Source organism: Carcharhinus amblyrhynchos, chromosome 31 (assembly GCF_965287045.1).
Source record: "Carcharhinus amblyrhynchos chromosome 31, sCarAmb.v2.hapA, whole genome shotgun sequence".
Lineage (NCBI taxonomy): Eukaryota > Metazoa > Chordata > Chondrichthyes > Carcharhiniformes > Carcharhinidae > Carcharhinus > Carcharhinus amblyrhynchos.
The window spans coordinates 8,945,532-8,966,367 of NC_137354.1; the positions used below are offsets into that span (position 1 = coordinate 8,945,532).

Below are 20,836 nucleotides of genomic sequence, written 5' to 3' on the forward strand. Positions count from 1 at the left end.
CCCTCACTGTCTTGCATATTCTCCCCGTAACTGCGTGGTGTTCCTCCGGGTGCTCTGGTTTCCTCCCACAGTCCAAAGATGTGCGGGTTAAGTAGATTGACCATGCCAAATTGCCCATTAGTGTCAGGGGGACTAGCTAGGGTAAATGGGGGTAGGGCCTGGTGGGATTATGGTCAGTGCAGACTCAATGGGTTAAACGGTCTCCTTCTGCACCATATGATTCTATAACCGTACTTCACAAGTGCATCATTGACCATAAGGTGCTTTGGGATGTTGTGGTAGGTTATATAGATATATATGTTCCTTCTTTCTCAAGGCATCATACCGATGATGTGATGCAGGTTATTTGGTAAGTATTGATAACACATTTCCGGCCGGGAATGAACACAGGCCCATTGAGCTGGGCCCATTTACCATCCATTTCCTCTCCTGTGAGCTCCCTTCAGTAGTTTCTGAATGGAACCCGGGAGCATGAGCTCTCTTGGTCGCTACTTAATGCAAACATTAACCCACTTTAGCATTGCCAATCCTCCTTGGAAACATCAGGTTTTAAATATGAACTTCAGCCAACACCTGTGAGCAAATCCAGGTGAAAAATCGGGTTCCTTTAAAAGCTCTGCCTAAACACTTTAATTTCTTTTGAAAGATATATGGTGATGAAAGACTGACTGACATCCAATCAGATTATGAGGAGTCTATTTGGTTTCCAATTGGCCTTAGGGAGGCTGATGGACGAGGTTGGCAACCAATCATCAAACTGTGACAGGGTAGGGGATGAGATTTGATTTATTATTGTCGCATATTGATAGGTACTGTTTCTTGCGTGCTATATAAAGCATACTGTTCATAAAGTACATGGGGGAGAAGGAAGGAAAGGGTGCAGAATGTAGTGTTACAGTCACAGTTAGGGTGTAGAGAAAGATCAGCTTAATATAGGTGGGTCCATTCAAACGTCTGATGGCAGCAGGGAGGAAGTTGTTCTCGAGTCGGTTGGTTGGTAGCCACAGATTTTTGTATCTTCCCGACAGAAGAAGGTGGGAGAGAGAATGTCCGGGCTGCGAGGGGTCCTTAATTCTTCTGGCTGTTTTCCCAAGGCAGTGGGGAGTGTAGACACAGTCAATGGATGGGAGGCTGGTTTGCCTGATAGATTGGGCTACATTCACAAACCTTTCATGTGGTCCCGGGCAGAGCAGGAGTCATACCAAGCTGTGATACATCCAGAAAGGATGCTTTCTGTGGTGCACCTGTAAAAATTGGACGTAGCGGACTTGCTAAATTTCCTTTGCCCCCCGAGAAAGTAGAGACAAAAGGAGGGTGGCAGAGAGGTCATGTGACAACCAGAGTTGGCAACCAAAATGTCTTCTTCGACCGGCAGAAGGATGACACCAGTTGGTGAACATGTTCAGTACTCGGTCTATATGATTTACACAGATAAATAAATACAAATCCCCCAGAGACACCAGGAATTTGTTCAGCGTCTTATTTTACTCTTGCTTAAGTTTTCTGTTCAACACTCTGACACACTCAGCTTGTTCCCCCATCTGACTGCATTTCTACTCAAGAAATTATCTGGACGTTAAATATATCTTAGCTGTTGCTCATCTTGACTGTATGCTTGCTGGCCCAGGTGTGCTGCGTATCCCAAATTTTCTCTAACCAATTTCAGCAGGTTGTTTTGCACTCTTAAAGGATGTCTCTCAGAAAAGTCCCGTGATGCACCATCACCAGGGTTCTGCAGACAGCAAGGACACCGCTAACTAACTTAATTCTTTGCCCAGGGACCTGGGTTGAATGTGTAGGTGGTTTGGGCATGGGGTAGGTTGCACTGACTCTTTGTGATGGTAGTAGCCGTGTTGGTAGTGGGCGGCTGGAGCGGGCTGCCAGTGGAGGTGGTGGAGACAGGCACGTTAGCAACTTTCAAGGCGTATCTCGATAGATACATGAACGGGAGGGGAATAGAGGGAGAGAAACCACGTATCAGCGCAGGCTCGGTGGGCTGAAGGGCCTGTTCCTGTGCTGTACTGTTCTTTGGTGGGAGTTGGGCGATGGGAGACAGTTGAGTCTGAGCTAAAGTCAATACAAGCTCCAACGACTGCAGTGTTCGCTCTTTGAACACCCTTTTTGGTTTTATGCAGAGCAATGATTTGGCGCGGAAGACGCAAGTGCTGTTTGAAATGCTGACACTGCAGTTTGGTTCAATAAATCATCTTGCTCTGATGGCATAACTGGAACGTTATCCAAAAGGACTGATGGCTAATTGGCTGGAGTGCCAACATTCATCTTTCAATGCGGATGGAAACATTTCCCAGCTCCGAGATCAGAGTGTACAGCATTGCCACTCAATTAATTCAGAATATATCAGTTGCGTTAGAGAGACAGAGGACTAATTGCTCAGGAATGCAACGTGTAACATTAGCACGAGCAGGCTCAAAACAAGATTACGTGACTACAATTTAGGAGTATATTTGGAAAACTTAAATAAACGTCAATTCCGCCGCCACTCTGGGAAATAAGTATCCAAATCCCAATCTCAGCTTTGTCGTCTTAAAAGATGTTTCTCAGAAAAGTCCCATCATTCACCATCACCAGGGTTCTGCAGCTAGCAAAGACACCGCTAACTAATTAAATTTCTTGCCCAGGATCCTGGGGAGGATGTGTAGGTGGTTTGGGCCTGGTCCAGAGGCTTGCTGACAATTTAAGAGGTCCACTGGCAACACTGTCACTTCTGACTCAGAAGGCCGTCAAGTCACCACACAAGAGGCTTGAGGGCAAACTCCGGCCGGGCACACACTGGCTGGGCACACTCCGGTACATCACTGAAGTGCACTGTCAGAGATGCCACCGTTCAGATGAGATGCTAAACCAAGTGCTCCCTCTGCCCTTCTAGGTTGACGTGAATGGCCGATTGGCATTATTGGAAGAGGAACGGGGATAATTCCCTTTTCGAAATCCTCAGCAATGTTTATCTATCAACCAACATCACCAGAACGGGTTATCTAGTCACTGCAGTTATGGTTGACCAGCCAGGCGATGCTGAACAGATTGTGGCTGAAATCTCCTTCCCTGTGCTCTCGCTGCAGTCAGTGCAAAGCACCGCAATACGATCAGGGAGCATCTGCATTACCAGGAAGAGAGCCAGAAGCTTCATAACAGAAAGAAAGACTCACGTTTATACATTAATTTTCACTGCCCCCAGGCACCCCAAAGCATTTTACAACCAATTAAGTACTTTTGAAATCTAGTCACTGTTGTAATTTTGGAAAACCAATAACCAAGGAGCAGCGCAGTGGCACAGTGGTTAGCGCTGCTGCCTCACCATGCTAGGGACCCGGGTTGGGTCACTGTCTGTGCAGAGTTTGCACAATCTCCCCATGTCTGCGTGGGTTTCCTCCAGGTGCTCCAGTTTCCTCCCACAGTCTGAAAGACCTGCTGGTTAGGTGCATTGACCCGAATAGGCGCCAGAGTGTGGCGACTGGGGGAATTTCACAGTAACTTCATTGCAGTGTTAATGTAAGCCTTACTTGTGACTAATAAATAAACTTTTACTTTACTTTCAGTCCAGGCCCTGCAAGCTCCCACTAACAGTAATGTGATCAGGTAATCATTTTTTTTTTATGTTGATTGGGGGATAAATATTGACCAAGGCGTGTGGGAGAACTCTCCTGCTGTTCTTTTACATCCACCCATGCAGGCAGACGGGACCCGTTAAGATTGCACCTCCAACAATGCAGTGCACCCTCAGTACTGCACTGGAGTGTCAGCCTTGATTCTTGTACTCAGACCCTAAAGGGAGACTTGAACTTGCAACCTTGAGGCTGAGAGGTGAGGGCGCTACCAACTGAGTACTCAGAGGGACGGGGACCCCAAGCCATTCTCTGGTGAAGTCCAGTCATTGTTACATTGGTGAATACAGCAGTCGTGTTGTAATACCCCACGAGAAGCTAAATCTTTTGTCAAGGTTGAGGGAGGAATGTTGATTGGGACTCTGGGAAGCAACAGCGCTGACAAACCTTGTAATTTGCTCTCTCATTACCCTCTCAATCGAGATGGCGTAGCTAACTTAATTTAGAGCTCCACTGCATTGCAATAATGTTCACACACACAGCATTGGCCTTGTGCGCATTATTCTAACACTGAGTGAGAACAGGGCAGTCAGTCAATATCAGCCTATCTTCTGATGCTAATCACTCTGCACTTCTTCAATGTGATATTGCTGATGTTGATTGAGGGATAAATATCGAGCAGGGCACCGGGGAGAACTTCTCAGCTATCCTCTGAAACAGTGCCATGGATGCTTTCATACTCACTTGAGGGTGGATGAGGTCTCAGCTTACCACATCAGCCAGAAGACGGAGAGAAGCTGTTAGCTAGCGTCAATCCCATCGTATTTGATAAAATAATGTTCAATTCTTACCAAATGTTGGACAGGATATGTTTTGCAAGTCAACAACCCCTTTAAAATTGTTTGAAACATGGAAACTAGAAGCAGGAAGAGGCTATTTGGCCCTTTGAGCCTGCCCAGCCATTTATTTTGACCATGGCTGATCAGAGAATTCAATATTCTGATCCCCCTTCCTCCCATATCCCTTGATCCCTTTAGCCCCAAGAGCGATATCTAAATTTCTTTTCAAAATCACACAACGTTTTGGCCTCAACGACTTTCTGTGGGAGTGAATTCCACACATTCACCACCCTCTGGGTGAAGAAATTTCTCCTCACCTCAGTTCTAAAAGGTTTACCCCTTATCCTCCAACTGTGACCCCTAGTTCTGAACTCCCCCACTATAAGGAACATTCATTCCGAATGTCCCTGTCTAATCCTGTTAGAATTTTATAAGTTTCTGTGATATCCCTCTCACTCCTCTGAACTCCTGTGAATATAATCCTAACCGACTTAGTCTCGCCTCATATGACAGACCTGCCATCCCAGGAATCAAGCTGGTAAACCTTCGCTGTACTCCTTCTATAGCAAGGACATCTTTTCTCAGATAAGGACACCAAAACTACACACAGTACTACAGGTGTGGCCTCACTAACGCTCTATACATTTGCAACAAAACATCCCTATCCCTACACTCAAATCCTCTCGCTATGAAGGCCAACATACTATTTGCCTTCTTTACTGACTGCTGTACCTGCATGCTTACTTTCAGTAACTAATGCACAAAGATACCAAGGTCTCCGAGTATCCACCTCTCAATTTACTCCATTCAAGAAATAGTATATTGCTACCAAAGTGGATAAACTTACATTTATCCACATTATACTGCATCTGCCATGCAGATGCCCACACATTCAGCCTGTCCAAATCACACTGAAGCATCTTTCCGTCCTCCTCACAGCTCACCCTCCCACCCAACTTTGTATCATCTGCAAATCTGAGATAAATACATTTAAAAGTCATAAAGGTGTACAGCACGGAAACAGACCCCTCGGCCTAACTTGTCCATGCTGCCCAGATTTTATCATTGGGCTATTGACTCATATCCCTCTATACTCATCTTACCCATGTAACTGTCTAAATGCTTTTTAAAAGATAAAATTGTACCCACCTCTACTACTATCTCTGGCAGCTCATTCCAGACATTCACCATCCACTGTGTGAAAAAAATTGCCCCTCTGGACCCTTTTGTACCACTCCCTCTCACCTTAAACCTATGCCCTCTAGTTTTAAACTCTCCTACCTTTGTGAAAAGATGTTGACTATCTACCTTACTTATAACCCCCATTATTTTATAGACCTCTATAAGGTCACCCCTAAACCTCCTACGCTCCAGAGGAAAAAGTCCCAGGCTATCCGACCTCTCCTTATAACTCAAACCATCAAGTCCTGGTAGCATCCTAATAAATTCTTATGCAAGTTTATGCAAACTTCCTTCATAGCTAATACTCTCCAGACCAAGCAACATCCTGGAAAACCTCTTCTGTACCCTCTCCAAAGTATGCACATCCTTCTCTTAGTGTGGCAACCAGAACTGTATACAACATTTTAAATGGGGCCTAACTAAGGTTCTGATAGATGCAGCATGACCTGCCAATTTTTATACTCAATACCCCGACCAACAAAGGCAAGCATAGCATATGCCTTCTTGACTACCTTACAAGAAGGCACCTTGAGAACTTGGCATGAAAGTCATTGAATTGAATCACTGTCTTGGTTTTTTTTCTCGAGACGTACTGCCTGATGTCTGATCTGTACTGAAGTGGTGAGGGTACGGGGGTGGGATAAAGTTTTTAGTCCTGCAGGGTGGGCTTGACAGACCAACTGGATTTTTCCTGTGTGCCAATTTTGTACCTCTGCAACTCCCCCATTTCATCAAGTCTAACGTAGATATAAAGGCCAAGGTAAAGTCCAAGATGACTATAAGGTTGCCTTTCAAAGGGGAGAGCTGACTGGTGGCAATTTTAACCTGAGGATCACCACACCTCAGGCAAAGGGCAAGGTTGAGAAGGCGGAGGCTTCATGAATAACCTCAGTGGGAATTGAACCCACAGTGTTGATGTTACTCTGCATCATGAACCAGCCATCCAGCCAATGGAGCTAACCGCTTCCCATCAATCGAGATGGTGTGCTTTGGAAGTACAACTACTTTGATTGGGAGGGGGGGTGCTTGGTGGAGGTAGGGGTGAGAATGAGGTTTGGATTAAGGAAGGAGAGCTTTGCTTTTGATTTTTGGAAAGAATGTGAGCTACGGCAAGCTGGAGAGAGCGAGCTAACAGAGCGTGCGGCGATCACACGATGATAAACATTGCAGGAACCCGATAGGTGTGTTACGTTCCGAAGCCCCAGTGCCTGCGAACTTCATTGATTTTGTAAAAGCTTTTGTCTCTCCACAGGAACCACGCACACTTGCATCCAACGAAAGCAGAGAAGAATGGGGGAAGGTAACCGAGAACGCTTTTAAATTGAAATGTCACAGCTGGAAGGATGTGAGAACAGCTGAGATTGTTATGGAGGGGAGAGGAGAAACTGATTTATCCTTGAGTCCGTGACCTAATCACTGCAGTGGTGAACCACGAATGGCAAAAGTACTTTGGGACCCAGCAAAATTTTGAATTCAACCCTTCTCGTTGGATCATTAATCCTTAAATTTAATTTGCTGTACTGTCGACGAACAAACAGGTATGAGAAACTGCCAAGAATATTGATTATAAAAGAACAGCTGGTGTGGGCAAGATTTTCAGGGCATCAAGATTATCAAAAACTCAAACGTTATCCCAATGGATGAAGTCTTGATAATAAATTAGATTCCATACTTTGGTAGGTTTGAAGGAAGAAAGAACTTTCACTGATAATGCTGCTTGTCAGAACCTCTGGGCTTTCTATCGGGGTGGCACAGTGGTTAGCACTGCTGCCTCACAGCGCCAGGGACCTGGGTTCGATTCCTGGCTCCAGTCACTGTCTGTGTGATGACTGCACATTCTCCCACAGTCTGCATGGGTTTCCTTCGGGTGCTCCAGTTTCCTCCCACAGTCCAGTAAGAAGTCTCACAACACCAGGTTAAAGTCCGACAGATTTATTTGGAATCACGAGCTTTCGGAGCGCTGCTCCTCTCATCAGGTGAGTGAGGAAGTGAGTGAGTCGCTCACCAGATGAAGCGCTCCAAAAGCTCACGATTCCAAATAAACCTGTTGGATTTTAACCTGGCGTTGTGAGACTTCTTAATGTGCTCACCCCAGTCCAACACCGGCAGTTCCACATCACAGCTCTGAAAGATGTGTCGGTTAGGTGCATTGGCCGTGCTAAATTCTCCTCAGTGTACCCAAACAGGCGCCGGAATGCGGCAACTAGGGGATTTTCACAGTAACTTCATTGCAGTGTTAATGTAAGCCTACCTGTGACACTGATGAAAAAAATAAATCTCACACAATGGTCACCCTCCCTACTGCATGAGCCTAAATTATATCTGGAGTCAGCCTTCAACTCACAAATGGCTGACGCGAGAATGGTCTTACTGAGTCAAGGCTGACAAGTAAGTAACACATCAGAAGTGGACCCCAGATGTGGGCCTGGGTGTGATGCTCTTTCGGAGAGCCGGTACAGACTTGATGGGCTGGATGGCCTCCTGCTGCACTGTAGGGATTCTATGGAAAAGATGCAGAAGTGGTCAGGGCAAGGCTGCATGACAAAGAGCACTGGTCCCACTTACCGCAGAGACTATCATCACAAAGTTGATGCTAAGTATGCAATGGCCCATTAACCAGCCTTGTATATTAAATGATCTACAGGGATTGCAGAACGCTCATCAGAAATACATTAAAATATGAGAAAGCTGACAATAATGAGAAACACGCACTTAATTTTCTTAACATAGGTATAATTGCGACTCTCATGACAGCAGAAATTTTTAAACTGCAGCCAAGATGATGAAATTACAATGCAAAAATTAATGTGCATCATTCCTCTGTTGATTAATTTAAATGTCATTTCTGAGAACATTGTTGGCACTTGAATTATTCATACCACAGGCAGTGAGAGTTTGCGATTCTTGTCCATGGCAAACAATTAAATAATTTGCTGGGTCTTGAAAGGATCCAGTTGTTTCTGTGAGTCGAGGCTTAGAAAGCAGCCGGTTTTCTGACTTTTCAAACTGCCTTTTCATTTTTCCCCTGACAAAAATTGGCCATTTAAGGCTTGAAGTTACTGCCAAAAATCGCCTGATCATCTGACCACAAGTTAGAAAGCCAATGGCCCACATTCCTTTCTCATCTAAGAAGGGGTGAACTGCTCACTTCTGGTCCAAATAGATCAGCATTGGGAATGCGTTCAAAAAAAATGGGCAGAACGCATAAATAATCTGCCCTCTTGAATGCGTCAAAGAACAGGCCATTCAGCCCCTCAAGTCTTCTCATGGCTGCCCTGTGCCTGTCTCTTTGGAACCCTTGACTGAATAACAATTTGTTGAATACAAGAACAATACCACAGACGCTGGAAATCCCAAAAATTCCCAAATTGAAGTTTCATCATTTGGCAACTAAACTGTTTTTTTTTATTTCTTCGTAGGACATGGGGGTCGCTGGCTAGCCAGCATTTATTGCCCATCCATAGTTACCCTTGGAGGGCAGTTCAGAGTCAATCACATTGCTGTGGAATCACATGTGGGCCAGACCGGGTAAGGATGGCAGATTTCCTTCCCTAAAGGGCATTAGTGAACCAGATGGGCTTTTCCGACAATGGTTTCACGGTCATCAGTAGATTCCTAATTCTTATATAACTTTTATTGCATTCAAATTCCACCATCTGCTGTGGCAGGATTCGAACCCGGGTCCCCAGAAGATGCGCTGAGTTTCTCGATTAATAGTCTAGCGATAAAACCATCAGGCCGTCAGCTAGTTTCAAGTTTCATGCCTTCCCTGAGCAGTTTTATAAATGTTTGTCGGCTTATGCAGGCCTTCAAAGGAGTCTGCTATTTCAGCATGAACAGGCTAATCTTCATCTCTGTAGACCCCAGAACGTTCTGCTTTTCAGCCCTCACCAGAGGGTGAGCAAGACCAGATTTTTCCATAACAAATGCCAAAGGCAAGCTATGGGGATATGCTATGCAAATAAAGGATTAGGAGAAGTCAGTTTTTCATTGAACAAGAAAGGGCGGAAAGCCAGGATTTAATTGGTGAATATATACACAAATGAAGGATTTGAAAAATTGCTCGTTTCTGACTCACTGTAACTCACTATAATTGCCAAGTTGTTTTTCTGTAACTTCAGAAACACTTGCAGGACAGCTGTAAGTTTTCACTCTGTTATAGAGAGGAAAGTATTTAACTAGAAAGAGTGCAAACGAGATTTATTAGGATGCTACCGGGATTTGATGGTTTGAGTTATAAGGAGAGGCTGGATAGACTGGGAGTTCTTTCTCTGGAGTGTAGGAGGCTGAAGGGTGATCTTATAGAGATCAATAAAATAATGAGGGGCATAGATCAGCTAGATAGTCAATATCTTTTCCCAAAGGTAGGGGAGTCTAAAATTAGAGGGCATTGGTTTAAGGTGAGAGGGGAGAGATACAAAAGGGTCTAGAGGGGCAATTTTTTCACACAGAGGGTGGTGAGTGTCTGGAACAAGCTGCCAGAGGTAGTAGTAGAGACGGGTACAATTTTGTCTTTTAAAAAGCATTTTGACAGTTACATGGGTAAGATGGGTATAGAGGGATATGGGCCAAATACGGGCAATTGGGATTAGTTTAGGGGTTTAAAAAAAGGGCGGCATGGACAAGTTGGGCCAAAGGGCTTGTTTCCATGCTCTACATCTCTATGGTTCTACGCGCTGCTTGTGCACAAGTCATTAAAGGCCTCACATTGGATTATGCATGGTGCCCAGCACTGTTTGGACTCTAGTCGACTCAGAGTGCCCACGGTTGCTGTACCCACCATCTCTGACACCAGCATCCAGTACAGAAGTACAGAATTCCAGATTTCTTCGCTCCTTTGTGAGTAGAAACACTTCCCAATTTGCCTGGATGTGCAGTGCTTTGAGATTCCGCTGCGCTATAGTGTGTGATAAATCATCGTATAAGTGCAAGTCCTCCTACTAGGATTTCTCAAATGTGGCACCACCTTTGGTTAAATCCAAGCCGAAGAGGAAAGGAAGAAACAAAGAGTATGCATTTCTATAGCACCTTGCACAACCTCTAGCCACCCAAAAATGCTTTACAGCAAATTCAATGCTTTCTGAAACATATGCTAGAAAATCTCAGTGGGTCTGACAGAGCTCTGGCAAAGAGTCATCCAGACTAGAAACGGTTGGGCCTATTCTCTCTCCACAGAAGCTGTCAGACCAGCTGAGATTTTCCAGCATTTTCTGTTCTTGTTTCAGATTCCAGCATCCGCAGAGTAAGTTGCTTTTAACTAATTGAAGCGTAAGTTTTCTTTACACTTTTGGATGGGATTGTTGTAAGTAAAATAATACCTGAGACTATGAGTGAGTCAAAGTACAGTGACTTTATTACAAAAGCTTTTGGGAGAAGCCGGTTCCTAAAGCAGTCTGCCAGACTTCTCCCCGAATACAAGTGTGGATATTTATACGTTATGCTTCCTGGTCCCAGTCACGACGCACTCCCCGGCCCCAGTCACGAACACAGTTTCTTTCAAACAGCTGTCATCACACTTCAGCATCTGCAGCTGTTTGGCTATGTTTAGTTAGCACACGAACCTGTGCAAACAGATAGGGTTTGCAACGCTCTTGCACAAATTCCAGGTACAAAATTCATTAACCCTTTCCCTTCTTCGGGATGTTGGCATCAGCGGCTGGGCCATCATTCGTTGCCCATCCCTAATTGGCAGTTAAAATTCAACCTCATTGTTGTGGCTCTGGATTCACATGTAGGCCAGACGGATGAGAAATTCCTTCCATAGTGAACCAGATGGCTTTGTAACTACACTTCATTGTTGCTGATGGCAACTACTACAAAGACTAACTTACTGTTACTGTTATAATGTAGGAAATGATAGCCACTTTAAAATTCATGGACCTGCTGAGATTTTCCAGTGTGCGCTTCAGAAAGCATTGAATTGTCTATAATGCATTTTTGGGTGGCCAGAGGTTGTGCAAAGTGCTATAGAAATGCATATTCTTTGTTTCTTCCTTTCCTCTTTGGTTTGGATTTAACCAAAGTTGGTGTCACATTTGAGAAATCCTAGTAGTAGAACTTGCGCTTTTATGATGACTTATCACGTGCAGATGGAGACCATTCAGCCCATCGACAACAGTCCCACCCACCGCCCTATCCCTGTAACTCCACGTATGCACCCCGCTCATCCCCCTAACACCAGGGGACAATTTAGCATGGTTACAATCATAGAATCTCTATGGTGCAGATGGAGACCATTCGGCCCATTGACAACAGCCCCACCCACTGCCCTATCCCTATAACCCCACGTATGCACCCCGCTCATCCCCCTAACACCAGGGGGCAATTTAGCATGGTTAGAATCATAGAATCCCTACAGTGCAGAAGGAGACCATTCGGCCCATCAAATCTGCACTGACAATAGTCCCACTCACGCTCTATCCCACGTATTTACCTCACTAATTCCCTCTAACACTAAGGGGCAACTTGGCACAGCCAATCCACCTAATCAGCACGTCTTTGGATGGTGGGAGGAAACCGGAGCACCCGGAGGAAACCCACGCAGACACGGGGAGAATGTGCAGAGACCGCACAGGCAGTGACCCAAGGCCGGAATTGAACCCGGGTCCCTGGTGCTGAGAGGCAGCAGTGCTAACCACTGTGCCGCCCCTTTGCACACAGCAAGCTCCCACAGCCGGCAATAATAACCAGATTGGTTCAGCTGCTGGTTATGGGATAAATCTTTTGCCAGCAGAACGCTTTTATTGAATCATGCTGTGAGATCTAATACGCACATCTGAGCAGGCCCACATCTCATCCAAAAGATGGCAACTCGTTTAGCGTAGCACTCCCTCAGTACTGCACCAACATAACTGGCCAGACTTCTGTTCAATTCTTTACAGCAGGACTTGCACCCACAATAGCTGACTGACCCCGAGTCGAAAAATGCTACCCACTGAGTGAGCCTTGACAGGGTGCGTACATGCCAACTCCCAAGTATCGAGCTCCGATGGCTTCCCTCATCCTTTCCGCAGACACAGATTTCAAGAGAGGCATTGCCTCAAGGATGCAAGTGTTGCGTGTGGCCACCACACCGCACTCACAGAAGATGAGAAAACATCCCGATAACTGTGGGAATTCCCTTTCTTACAGAGCTGTAGTGCTGCAGTTTTCTGCCCCAATGCGTGTTGCTATAGTTTGGCTGCATAGTCACAAACACAAAAGGTGTCAAATCACAGGTCCTCAAGAGACAATCACAAACGCTCCATCAACAATCACCAATTCCTTCCTGCCAGCTTTCATTGCAATTAACCAGAGTGGGAATAAAACCTGTGGAACACTAGTCTATGGCAGTGTGTGTTCTTAAATTTTATCTCCACTTTCGTAATGACGGTACTAATTACAGGACAACTCAACTTTAAGATAAAGGGAAGTCCACTGAACTAGAGTTGTATTTTCAGTCTTGGTCAGCTGCTAACACCGCTCCGTTTGTCTGTCGGGCAGGAGACCAAAACTGATGACTCTTCCTCAGGTAGGAACTAAGGTTCTTTTCTCAAAAGCATCACTGCAGATATACAAGATGAAAAAGGTGCTAAAACAAACTGTTCACCTGTGATTTGATTTATTATTGTCACATGTTTTGGGATAAGTGGGAAGTCTTGTTTCTTGCGCGCTACACAGACAAAACATACTGTTCATAGAGTACACAGGGGAGAAGGAAAGGAGACTGTGCAGAATATAGTGTTACAGTCATACTAGGGTGTAGAGAAAGATCAGCTTAATATAAGCAGCACAGTGTCACTGTGGTTAGCACTGTTGCCTCACAGTGCCAGGGACCCAGGTTCATCGGGTCATTGTCTTGTGGAGTTTGCACTTTCTCCGGGTGCTCCAGTCTCCTTCCACAATCCAAAGATGTGTGGGTTAGGTGGATTGGCCATGCTAAATTGACCCATGGTTTCAAGGGGATTACAGAGTAAATGCGTGGGGTTATGGGAATGGGGCCTGGGTTAGTACAGAATCGATGGGCTGTATGGCCTCTTCTGTATTGTAGGGATTCTATGAAAATACAATAAGGTGGGTCCATTCAAAAGCTGTTCTTGAGTCCGTTGGTACATGATCTCAGATTTTTGTATCTTTTCTGTTTTTAAGGGTTCTTGATGAAGCATATGGAGAGAGGTTTTTACTCACCAAACTACACAAGCGGGCTGACAAGTGGCAAGTAACATTCATGGAACACAAGTGCCACGTAATGACCATCCCCGACAAGAGGGAATCTAACCATTGGCATTCAATGGCATTAGCATCATTGACTGCCCCACTATCACATCCTGGGAGCTACCATTGACCAGAAACTGAACTGGACTAGCCATATAAACACTGCGGCTACAAGAGCAGGTCAAAGACTAGCAATCCTGTGGTGAATAACTCACCTCCTGACTCCCCAGAGCCTGTCCACCATCTACAAGGCACAAGTCAGGAGTGTGATAGAATATTTTCCATTTGCCTGGATGAGCACAACTCCAACAACACTCAACAAACTCAACGTCACCCAGGACAAAGCAACCTGCTTGACTGCCACCCTATCCACAAACATCTATTTTCTCCACCACCGATGTGCCACCTACAAGATATAGAGAAGGAACTTATCAAGGCTCCTTAAACATCACCTTCCAAACCCACGATCTCTCCCATCTAGAAGGACATGGGCAGTAGGTGCATGGGAACACCACCATCTACAAGTTCCCCTTCAAGCCACACATCATACTGACTTGGAAACATATCGCCGTTCCTTCACTGTCTCTGTGACAAAATCCTGGAGCTCCCTCCCTAACAGGACTGTGAGTGTACCTACACCACATGGACTGCGGCAATCCAAGAAGGCAACTCACCCACCACCTTCTCAAGGGCAATTAGAATTGGGCCAAAAATGTTGGCCTAGGCAGTGATGTCATGTTCCATAAATGAATTAAAATAAATCTCATTCACTATCAATATTAAAGCACATGCTGGGGATGTCTTTGATAGTTGAGACTAATTATGATAAGTTGTTGCAAATACCAACCCATGAGCATGCATGGAAAATACAAGATTTATCTCCAGAGCTCTGCAAAGATGACAACTGAGGCTTCAATCATTGCTAGCATCTCTGGGGAACCTTGAACTGCATACAATATTTTATGCTCCAGTTAAGTTTTGTCACATCAGATGAATCGACTGTTTAAATCTAGGGTGGCATGGTGGCACAGTGGTTAGCACTGCTGCCTCACAGTGCCAAGGACCCAGGTTCAATTCCAGTCTCGGGTCACTGTCTGTGTGGAGTTTGCACATTTTCCTCGTGTCTGTGTGGTTTCCCTCCGGATACACTGGTTTCCTCTCTCAGTCCAAAGATGTGCGGGTTGATTGGCCATGCTAAATTTATCCTCGTATCGGGGGCTTAGCAAGGTAAATATGTGGGGTTACGGGTCTGGGTGGGATTGTGGTCAGTGTGGACTCGATGGGCTGAATGGCCTCCTTCTGCACTGTAGGGATTCTATGATTCCATGATTCTATTCTATTCTATGGTATACATGCCTCTTGTATTAGCTGTATTAAACTTGTGTTAATAAACTACAACATTGTACATCAGAAACTTCCCACAGAAGGAAGAGCTCTTGGGATGCTGTGACTCTTATGCACGAAACTGCGACACGCATAGCAAGATCTCACAAGTAGCCATGGGCAAAATGACCATCAAACTTAGTTCTTGATAATGCGGCCAGAGGGTAGGCCTAGACTATTGTTCAGTCAGTGTCAAACTTCTTCACAAAGTGCTGTACAGTAGCCCAGGGCAAGAGATGTTTCTCCTCTCATTGCTGCAAGATCTTTTCTTAACATTTCCCTGAATCACTGGAGCAGACAAGACAGTGCCTCTGGTGAATACCTCCTCCAAAAGGAATTGCTAAAACCGCACCTCAAATATCACATTCATTTCTGGCCACCTTACTTAAGGAGGGGCGGCACGGTGGCACAGTGGTTAGCACTGCTGCCTCACAGCACCAGGTACCCGGTTCAATACCAGCCTTGGGTCACTGTCTGTGTGGAGTTTGCACATTCTCACCATGTCTGTGTGGGTTTCCCCCGGGTGCTCCAGTTTCCTCCCACACTCCAAAGATATACAGAGTTAGATGGATTGGCCATGCTAAGTTGCCCCTAAGTGTCAAGGGGAACTGGGGTAAATTTGTAGGGTTACAGTGATAGGGCTTGGGTGGGGTTGTTGTCGGTGCAGGCTTGATGGGCCAAAATGGCCGCTTTCTGCACTGTGGGGATTCTATGCTTGTACTGGAGACAATTCATACAAGGTTTTCCAATTTCTGGGATTAAGGGACTGTTTTAAGAGGAAAGACTGAGTACGTTGGGCCTATAATCACTGAAGTTGAGAAGGATGGCAAAAGGTGGCATGGTGCTATAGTGGTTAGCATTGCTTCCTCACAACACCAGGGACCTAGGTTTGATCCCGGCCTTGGGTGACTGTGTGAAGTTTGCACGTTCTCCCCCCAAGCCTGCGTGGGTTTTCTCTGGGTGCTCTGGTTTCCTCCCACACTCCAAAGGTGTGCGGGTTAGATGGATTGGCCATGCTAAATTGTTCCTTAGTGTCCCAAAACGTGTAGGTTAGATCGGTTAACTATAGTGAATGTGTGGGGTTATGGGGATAGGACGGGGGAGTGGGTAACACCATCTTGTCAGACAGTCAGTGCAGAATCGATGGGCCGATAGGCTTCCTTCCGTACTGTAGGGATTGTATGATCTGTAAGAACGAGAGACGATTTTATTGAAATGTAAAAGATTCTAAGGGGATGCTTGATAGGGTAGGTACTTGGCAGGGTAGATACTGAGTGGATATTTTCTCTCACGGCGGGAGTTCAAAACTAAATGGCACAGTTTTGGAATAAGAAGACTCCCATTTAATATGGGTATAAGGAGAATTTGGTTCTCTCAAGAAAAAAGGGTTAATCTTTAGAATTCTGTACTCAGTAAGCAGTGAAGTCAATGAACATGTTCAAGGTTGAGTTAGACGGATTGTTTATCCAGAAGGGTTATGGGGGAAGGAAGTGAGGATCAGCCATGTTCTCACGGGCCAGCAGGGCAGGCTCGAGGGGCTGAATGGCCTACTCTTGTTTCCTCTGACTACGCTCACGGGAATGCCAGCTCAGATTTAAATTCTGGGAGTGGGACGTGAACCCACAGCAGACACGAGCGTAACTGGTGAAGCCAAGTGAACACATCTGGGCTGCTGTTAAGGAAAAGCGTCTTTTAATCTGCCAACCAGACACACAAACAAAACTATTGAGAAGTCAGTGTGGTCTAAGCTGCGAGCTAGAATGCTTTTTGTACATGGGGCAAAAGCAGCACTTTTTAATATTTGGAGTGATCCGCACCAGAGCGTGAATAGTGCTGAGTCTGACTCACAAGTTAGTTATTTTTCTGCCTGCTCTCTGCAATGTGTTAGCTATATCCTGCAGTCCTGAGATCATCAGCATGGGGATAAGAGAGAGTCTGGGCAGAAAGATTTAGAAGTTAATGATGCTGCCAACTCACAATGTGTCACATAAATTCCCGAGTAATGCACTTTAAAACAAAAAAAATGATGACAACTGGGGTGATGCAGTTGCATGATTTGGTGGCAATTAGATTCCACGCAGTAATCCTGCGAATACTTCAATTTACAGGATGCAGGGGCTGGAATGTTCGTCTATGCTTTACTGAACGTGCGAAAATTCCTGTCAGGTTTATGCCCCTCGCAATGGCAGATTCGCCACATCAAAGGAACCTTGAACAAAGGTAAAACAAAGAATCCTGCAATAAATAAACAGTCCGGCACGGTGGCACAGTGGTTAGCACTGCTGCCTCACAGATCCAGGGACCACGGGTTCGATTCCCGGCTTGGGTCCTTCACTGTCTGAATGTGGAGTTTGCACATTCTCCCCGTGTCTGTGTGGGTTTCCTCCTGATGCTCTGGTTTCCTCCCACAGTCCAAAGATGTGTGGGTTAGGTTGGTTGGCCAGCCAGAATAAATTGCCCCTCAGTGTCCCGGGATGCTTAGGTTAGAGGGATTAGTGGGGTAAATGTGTGGAGCTACGGGGATAGAGCTGGGTGGGATTGTTGTCAGTGCAGACTCGATGGGCCAAATGGCTTCTTTCTGGATTCTCTGATGAAATTGTCTTTTCACTCTGGTCATGAGAGACTGTAGGGATATAAATACACTTTTGACAGAAGATAGGCTACATCAGATCAGAGGTCAGTACCTGCCCTGCCCAAGGCTATCCATTGGTAGGGTAGGTGGTTGATAGAGTAATGTTAAGATTATCCAAAATTCTGGGAGCCTGTGTCTTAACTTGAAGCAAGACCAATCCCCCCATCAGCCCTGTGCTTGCTGATCCACATTGGTTCCCAGTCACAAGCAACAGTTGACTTAAATTCTCATCCTCATTTTCAAATCCCTCCATGGACTCTGCCCTCCCTATCTTTGTAATCTCCTCCAGTTCCACCACCCTCCAAGATATCGGCACTCCTCAAACTCTGGCCTCTTGTGCATTCCCAATTAGAAGCCTCTACCACTGGTGGCTGTGCCTTCAGTTTCCTAGGCCCCAAGCTATGGAAAATCCTCCAGAACCCTCTCTAGGTCTTGACCTCTCTCTCCTCCTTTAAGGTTTTAAGGGGGTGTTTGACAGGATAGGTATTCAGCAGACTAGAAACTAAGTGGGTAGTTTCTCTCATGAGGGGAGTCCGGAACTAAATGGCACAGATTTGGAATAAGGGGGTCTCCCATTTAATATGGATATAAGGGGGATTATTTTCCTTAAAGCTTACCTCTTTGACTGTGTTTTTGGTCAGCTAACCTAATATTTCCCCTAGCTTGGTACCATCTTTTGTTTTTATAACACTCCTACAAAGCATTACGAGATCTTTCATTGTGTCAAAGGTGCTACCATGTTTGTGGTGCTGGTAGAGGAATAAATATTAGAGTCCTAGAGGTTTACTGTATGGAAACAGGCCCTTTGGCCCAATTTGTCAATGCCACCTTTTTTTAATCATTAAGCTAGTCCCAATTGTGCATTTGGCCCCTATCCCTCTATACCTACCTTACCCAAGTAACTGTCTATGGGCTTTTTAAAAGACAAAATTGTACCTGCCTCTACTCATACTTTTAGCAGCTTGGTCCAGACACTCACCACCCTCTGTGTGAAACAATTGCCCCTCTAGGCCCTTTTGTATCTCTTTCCTCTCACCTTAAACCTATGCCCTCTAGTTTTGGATTCCCCAACATTTGGAAAAAGATATTGACTATCTAGCTGATATATGCCTCGCATTATGTTATAGACCTCTATAAGATCACCCCTAATCCTCCTACGCTCCAGGGAAAAAAGTCCCAGTTTGTCCAGCATCTCCTTATAACTCAAACCATCAAGTCCCGATAGCATCCTAGTAAATCTTTTCTGCACTCTTTCTAGTTTAATAATATCCTTTCTATAATAGGGGACCAGAATCGTACGCAGTATTCCAAGCGTGGCCTTACCAATGCCTTGTACAACTTCAACAAGACGTCCCAACTCCTGTATTCAATGTTTTGACCAATGAAACCAAGCATGCTGAGTGCCTTCTTCACCGCTCAATTCACCATGCTACTGGGGTGAATCATATAATCATTGAGTTCCTACAGTGCAGAAGGAAGCCATTCAGCCCATTGAACCTACACCGGCTCTCAGAGTATCTTGCCCAGGCCCTCTCCCCTGCTCTATCTGATAACCCCACACATTTACCATGGTTGGTCTATCCAACTTAGATATCTTTGGACAATAGAGGGCAATTTAGCACGGCCAATCCACCTAACCTGCACTTCTTTGGAGTGTGGAAAGAAACTGGAGCGTCTGGAGGAAACCCAAGCAGACAAGGGGAGAACGTGCAAACTCCAAACAGACAATGACCCAAGGCCAGAATTGAACCTGAGTTCCTGGCGCTGTGAGGCTGCAGTGATAACCACTGTGCCACCATGGCGCCCTCCAGTGCTTTTCTTGAAGTTAGTGCTATGGGTTCTCTTGCATTCACCTGAAGAGGCAGACAGGGCATTGGTTTAATGTTCTACCTGGAAAATGACACCTTGGACATGACAGGCCGAAAGTGTCTGCCTGGACTTTTTGGGAAAATTTAAATACTACTTCTTAGTGGCTTTTAAGTATGGTGATAGATTTCTGCATGTCAAGAAATGGATTGACAAAAAAAAACCCCTCTTGTCTAACTCCAGTTAATTAAAGCATACATCCCTAGGGCCTGCCATTGTTAAGTCAATGTTAAACTTGTTCTCAAAATGCTGTACAATAGCCCAAGGGAACCAATGCACTGCATTAATTATGGCCATTTATTCACCACATCAAGAATTGGATTGATAATATTTGTCTAAAGTTATATCAAGGAAGTGATAAATTTCCCTCTAGGAGGCAGGACTAGGTCCAGATTAGGTGAAAATCTGCAATCCAATTAATAAGTCATTGGGTGCTGCAACAAGGAGCTTGTATATCGTGTCTGGTTCATGACCTAGTGCGAAAGCTCAGTATATACTGCCCATCCCGACATACAACAATTGTTTCTTTCATAGACAAAAATAAGACCTTGTGATAATACGAAGCAATAGCTTGGCCTCATTGTTTGAATCTAGAACAAAGAACTTCACAGCACGAGATCAGGCCCCTCGGACCTCCAAATCCGTGTCGATCGTGATGCCTCAACTAAAGTAAAAACAATCTTCTGCCCTTACTGGAACTGTATTCCTCTATTCCCTTCCTATTCATGTACCCTTCCAGATGCCTCTTCCATATTGCTAATGCATCTGCTTCCACCACCTCCTCTGGCAGTGCGCTCCAGGCACCCACCACGCTCTGGGTGAAAAACTTCCCCTGAACATCTCCCTTAAACTTGCCTCCTCTCACCTTGAACCTGCACCCTCTTGTAATTGACATTTCAAGCCTGGGGAAAAAGCCTCTGGCTATCCATCCTGTCCATGCCTCTCATCATTTTGTACACCACTATCGGGTCTCCCCCTCAAACTCCGTCTTTCCAGTGAAAACAATCCCAGTTTATTCAACCTCTCCTCATCGCCAACACTCTCAAGACCAGGCAACATCCTGGTGAACCTTCTTTGCACTCTCCCCAAAGCTTCCACATCCTACATCTGGAGAGCTTTGGAATATTGATACCTGGAATGAACATACACAGCTTGGTTCCACTAAAAGAGAGGGGTGA

At 45.3% G+C, this 20,836-nt stretch overlaps 1 protein-coding gene across 5 annotated transcripts in view; it reads right to left on the minus strand.

Annotated features, from left to right (window-relative positions):
• camk2g2 (calcium/calmodulin-dependent protein kinase (CaM kinase) II gamma 2) overlaps positions 1 to 20,836 on the minus strand; it is a 409,466-nt gene that overhangs the window by 176,725 nt on the left and 211,905 nt on the right. The gene's annotated exons all lie outside the window — the stretch shown is intronic.